Source organism: Pagrus pagrus (assembly GCF_965226575.1).
Source record: "Pagrus pagrus genome assembly, chromosome: 12".
Classification (NCBI taxonomy): domain Eukaryota; kingdom Metazoa; phylum Chordata; class Actinopteri; order Spariformes; family Sparidae; genus Pagrus; species Pagrus pagrus.
The window spans coordinates 9,999,914-10,005,918 of record NC_140196.1 but is presented as its reverse complement, the minus strand read 5'-3'; positions in this window follow the sequence as shown (position 1 = coordinate 10,005,918).

Genomic DNA, 6,005 nt, shown 5'->3' with positions numbered 1-6,005 from the left:
ACATTATTAAGATTAGTAGAAATTCAAATGGAAGGCAGTTATCCAAGGTTGGCCTAAAGACAGAAAACGAGCTAGCCTAGCCTATTGTTGTTTAGTCCATTTTATAGATGTATTTATGTATTTTACATCTCAGTTTGCGTATGGATTAAAGAAATGAGATGAAATGTGTGAATGTGTGAACTTTGAACAGAGCCAGTCTGGTTAGTTTCCTCCTGCCTCCAGTCTTTACGCTAAGCTAGGCTAATGTCATTGCATCATTGAATTTTGTTTACGTTAGTTTTTTGGCTATTTAGGCTAGTGTTTGTGTGGCATATGTCTCATGTTCCTGTGTTGTCTGTCTCCTTTTATTTGTGTTTTTATGTGTTTCCCTCCTGTGTTCCTGCTCCTCCCAAAGGAACCTTAAAAAAGAAGTAAGGGTCATTACATCACTGAATCATGCTTTGGTGCCACGCTGTGGTGCCGGCTGTATTGAAGTCAATGGGAAATGCATGGAGAAACACACTAAAACCCAACAAATCTACGTTGTATGACTTCTGACAAAGAAATGCCTCCACAAAAGGAAAGAACACGCTTCAGAGAGTAGGTTAACAACAAGATTCAAGGATGTAACGACCGTTCCTTCTGTTTTAGGTTCCTCGCTCTTCAGCAGCCTGCTGTTCCCTCCACACCTCCTGTTCCCCGTGTTGTTCCCAGCCCAGCAGCTCCTTTCCTGCTCTTTTACTTCTTCACGATTCTCCTCATCTGTGCTTCTCCACCTCTCTTCACCTACAGTACGCCTCCTCCCCTTGTTAGTTTTGTTTGTATTTTAGTCCAGTCATTAGTTCGGGCTATGCCGAGTTGTCTGGTTGTGTTTGCCTTCTCCTGCTGTTATTTTGAATAAACTTGCATCTATTGATCGGCCCGCTGTCTTCAGCATCCACTTTTACTGCTCTCAGTGTGACGGTATGTTTGTGTTTGGGTTCTGTTGTTTGTTGTTTTTTGTGTAGTGATTTATATCATTTGTTTTCAGATCTTCATGTTTAGTTTATATTGATACTATGCCATTTTAATTTGTATGTTTTTGACAGCAGGAAGATTAGCGACCACTCTCTGGAGGCTAATCGGTTTTCTAATAGAGATTAAAGAATTTTCCAAAATGTTAACCTATTCCTTTAACAATAAAAAAAGAAACACAGTGAACTTAATATACAATGAGGAGGTGATCATTACAGATAAATAATATATTCGAACATTACAATAATCAAACGTGCCTTGAATTGAATTTATCATTCTTGGAGCCATTCCTTGTTGGGTGTGTTTTCCTGTCACGCTTGATAAAAAGAGTCTCATTCCAATATGAGACAATGATTCTCACTCCGGTTAGATAAATTACAGAAAATCCAGGCAAGTTATAAAAAAGTTAATTTAAGTTTTATTATTCTTCTCATTTGGCAAAATTATGGAAATTTATGGACCCAAACTTCATGAATTTGGAGCCACAATACTCAACGATTGTTGATGTGTGAATCTTAACAATTTCCTCTGCTGAAGTGTTTTTCTTTCTTTCTTTGGGAAATTTGAAATACTTTCACTCAGTTTCGCATATCTCTGTATGACAGTCACCTGAGAAATTTTATGAACAGGGCATCAAAGGAAAATGAGACATATTTGTGTTTTCAGTGTCTGTCTTTCCGGGACAATGAGAGTCCAAATGCATTGCGTATTCGCTGCGTGGATGCTTGTCAAAGCTATTGGAGGAAGGCTATAACATTATTATATCGCTGTGCCAAAAAATGTCAAATCATCCTTCAATTTATTTCTGGTTTTTGTTTTTTTTTCTCCCCAAAAATATGAATCCTGGTAATAAGGGAGAAATCTGTGACAGTTTGTCGCAAGTGTGATACTGAATACTAGACAGGTAATACAGCTACTCATGCTTTGTGTTATCAAGCTGTCACATTGTTTGTTTACATCGCAAAGAGCTGTGATGAAGTGTGGGTCGTGTTTTGGAAGTGATTTACAGCCACTCATATTTGTCCTCATCGCTGCTCGACACTGGGCATAAGAAGAGAGAAGAGAGAAAGAATAAAGGTGTCAAAAATACAAAAATGGACACAGTGCTGTGCGCTTTAGCCTAATTCAACTATCATTAGCACCCCAAAGGAACATATGAATGACGCATAAACCAGGTGATAAGGAGCACATGTGAAAAAATGACACAAATGTTCATGTGACTGGTTATTTTCACATGTAAACTAAAGTTTTAACACATGAAAAGACATTTATATGTGACTGGCCTTTTTTTTCACATGTGGATTAGAATTTCCTACATGTGGGAAACAAAACATGGCGCATCAAGTCAGCGGGAATTTGCTTCTTCACTTGTGTATTCCACATTTTCACACATGATTTGCTATTTTCAATTCAACTAAAATTTTTATCACATGTCACATGTGAAAGGTACATTTCCAAATGTGGGAAGTAAAACATGGCAGATCAGACAAGGTCAGTTTTGCTTCTTCACATGTGGATAACACATTTTTACACTTTTCGACAGGCGATTGACTATTTTCACTAAAATTTGAACATGTGAACTTCAAATATTCTCAAGTCATTGTCTTGGGAATTACACATCTTGGTATGTTTTTGCTAACATGTTCATTAAAATCTCCAAACGTGGGAAACAAGACATTGCACATGGAATGGAAAATTAGTTTCTTCACGTGTGATTTCCACATTTTCACACATTTTGAAATGCATCCGGATATTTTCCCATGTAAAATTCACTGTTTTACCTCTGAATTTTGCACATTCATATGTGATTGGATTAGATTTCTACATGTGAAAACAGAACATGATACTTGAAATCACGTGCGTCTTGACATGTGAGTATCACATTTTCACACTTTCTGACACGTGATTGGCTATTTCCAGAAGTAAATTAAAATTTAAAATGGGAAAATAAGATAATGCCATGTGTAAGAAAATTAATTTTTCATGTGTGGATTACATACGCTCATATGTGATTGGCTTGTGGATTAGAAATTAGAAAATGTTTTGTGTGTATGATATACAGTATATTTGGATATAAGGCCTTCCCTTTCTGCTTTCTGGTTTAGGTTATGTGAAGAGAATATGGAAAAGCTGTGGGTCAGTATTTTGTGGGAAGGACAATCAGTCAAACAGAAGATCTCAGTATCCATCCATCCATCTGCTTATGGAGGCTATGTTAGCACACATTGGGTGAGAGATGGGGTTCATCCCGGGCAGGTTGCCAGTCCACCACAGGGCGCACACAGACCTCAGAAGAGCCAATTAAATTGTGTGTGTTTCAGTAGTTCACCAAGCCTCTGCTGAGAGCTGTAGCCACACTTTTAAAGATGGCCTTTTACATTTGAATAATTAGCAACTGTCCACAAAGCTTTGGTTCCACTCTGTTATTTGATAAAGTCTGTGAAAGAACCCGCCGATTAAAGTTTGTAATGAACTAAATGTTCCAAGTAATGAAAATATCAGACCCTCACTGATTCACTCTGCACTCTGCATTCAGCAAAGTTAAAGAATGTAGTCAATAAAACTGTTCATGTTCCAGTCAGATAAATGAAACCAGCAATGAAATGACCCCAAAGACGTGAATCATGTAACAACAGCTCCGAGGGGGGGGGGGGGACATGCAGTGCTCAGCGGAGGCAGTCCAGGTATTCATTGCAGGATATGCCAACAGCATGGCTCCTGGGATGGCAATGTCTGTCCGTCTGTCTGTCTGTCACCACTTTGATCCAGACTGAAATATCTCAACAACTATTGGATGGATTGTCATTTTGTTCAGACATTCATGTTCCCCAGGAGACAAATCGTATTTGACGTTGGTGATCCCCGACTTTTTAATCTAGGGCCATGGAGATTGAAATATTTCATTTCAATGATACATTTTCATTAAATCTAGTACAGACATTCATGTGTCTTTGAGGATGAATTGTATTAAAGGTGCAATATGTAAAAAAAAAAAAAAGTTTAAAACATTCAAAAAGTAGCTAAAATTCTCAACAGAATGTGAAGAAATAACAGTTTCGACATTTTATCATGTATTGTGTTGCAGAAATATCTTCGGCAGCAGTTAGCGGCATATCTGCTGATATGCTGCGCCCTGTTCTTATCGCCTTGCAGAGCCACTGCAGTGTGGCTGTGGACTGTCCTTTTAGACACTACAGCAAGGTCAGTGCACGGTTATTTTTATCAAAGGTGTGTCAGTCAAACAAGTAAAAGATTTTTTTTTTCAGCCGTCCATGGCTGGGTCCCCGTCCTTCCTGCAGATTGTTGAAATGTTTTCTCTTTGTGAGGTAGGAAAATGAAGTGAGGCAGTACATTTCCAGGGAGCTTCATTAGTTTAAATGCTGTTGCTCTGTAGGTCAGAGCACACTAATCAGCCGAACCTTTCAATGATAGGTTGACAGTTGCAGGAACATCATGAGTGTTAGATCATGTTTCCGTCAGTCTTAACTTTGCATCTCCTTTACAGTCAGATGTAAGCGTCCAGATGGAGTGTTTATTTCCAAGGAGAACAAGGCCACCTTTTCAAAATAGGCCAGTTTCATGAACCAATAGATGCATCCGCCCTAAATCTTTCAGCTCGGCTCGAGTCCATCTGTCAATAATTAAGTGTGTACTCACAGGAAAGAAAGTTTGCAGGTAGTATTTAGGTTACTCAAGTGTTGAAAAATCTACATCACCTTCTTTACTGTTCACTTATGCATGGTCAAAAATCAATTTATCTATTGACAACAATCCTGCAACATTCCTACATGAAGCAAGCAATTTGAGGGGGCCTGAGGGGGGTGCCATCCCACTTGCTAACCTGCTCACCATCCCCTTTTAGCAGAGAGAGTGCAGGGGCAGAGGGTTTGTTTAGCTGAATATGTTAGTCTGGTCTGGCGGACTCATTGATCCTTTATCTGACTGAGGGTTGTGAGAGTTTGAATCTATGACCCCAACCGTGGCTCTGAAATATAAGTGTTGTGTACTGATGAATCTATGATGCTGTCTGTGGTGCTGAAGTAAGATTTGTAACTACGCTTTTTTTTCTCTCAGTCCTGCACTTCTGTTCGTTCTCTGTACTTATGTATGTATATACTGTATGTTAAAGGAGAGTTGGGGGATGGTCGTCACCTGAAAGCGTTGCCGAGTTGGGAATGAGACTCAAAAATCAACTCTTCTCACAAATAGGACCTATAAGTGTTCAAAGTCTACACCAACAGAAGCTCCTCTCTCCCACAGAAAACACTGCTCCTGAAACGCCTCTCCAGCAGTCTCGCCTTAACTCTGTGAGTTTGTGACATCACAATGTCACTCATAATTTAGACCTAGCGGCTAATTTGGAGCGAAATAATTGATTTAGCACAGCTCTGTTGTTGTTAGTGGTGCTGGCTCAGGCGTGTGTGAGCTAACCAATCAGAGCAGGCTGGGTATTCAGGATGGGGGGCCTTAAAGAGACAGGAGCTACTGACTGTATGAGGAAACTGATGCAGTTTTTGCACCAGCGCATGTAAACCTATTCTAGTGGGAACCCAAAATGAGGAGGAAGGTGCTGAGTTCAGCAGCCCAACTGAGACATCCTCATAAAGAGGAATAGAAGCGGATTTAACATTCCTGCTGCCTTTTCAAAATATGAATCATAAATCAGTGTCTGTCTATTTGGTCTAAAATTAAAAGCTATGTGCACCCTTGAAGGTAACTGGAATTATCAGAGAGACTAATTAGGATAATATACAAGCTGTCGGAATGAGGCCACTTTGGGTATTTGCACTACTCCTTCAAAAAATACAGCCAGAGGACCAGAGAGCAGACCTTCATGTAATCATGTATTTTAGAACAGGGTCTTTGACAGTCTGGGGAAAGATGCAGTGAACCAACATGAAATAGGTGAAAACTATCCCAAATTCAGCTGCTGGGCTGAATGTGAGGATGCTGAATAAGTCATGGCGTCCACGTCCATTAGGGAATTGACAGAATTCTCTTTGCTGGCTACC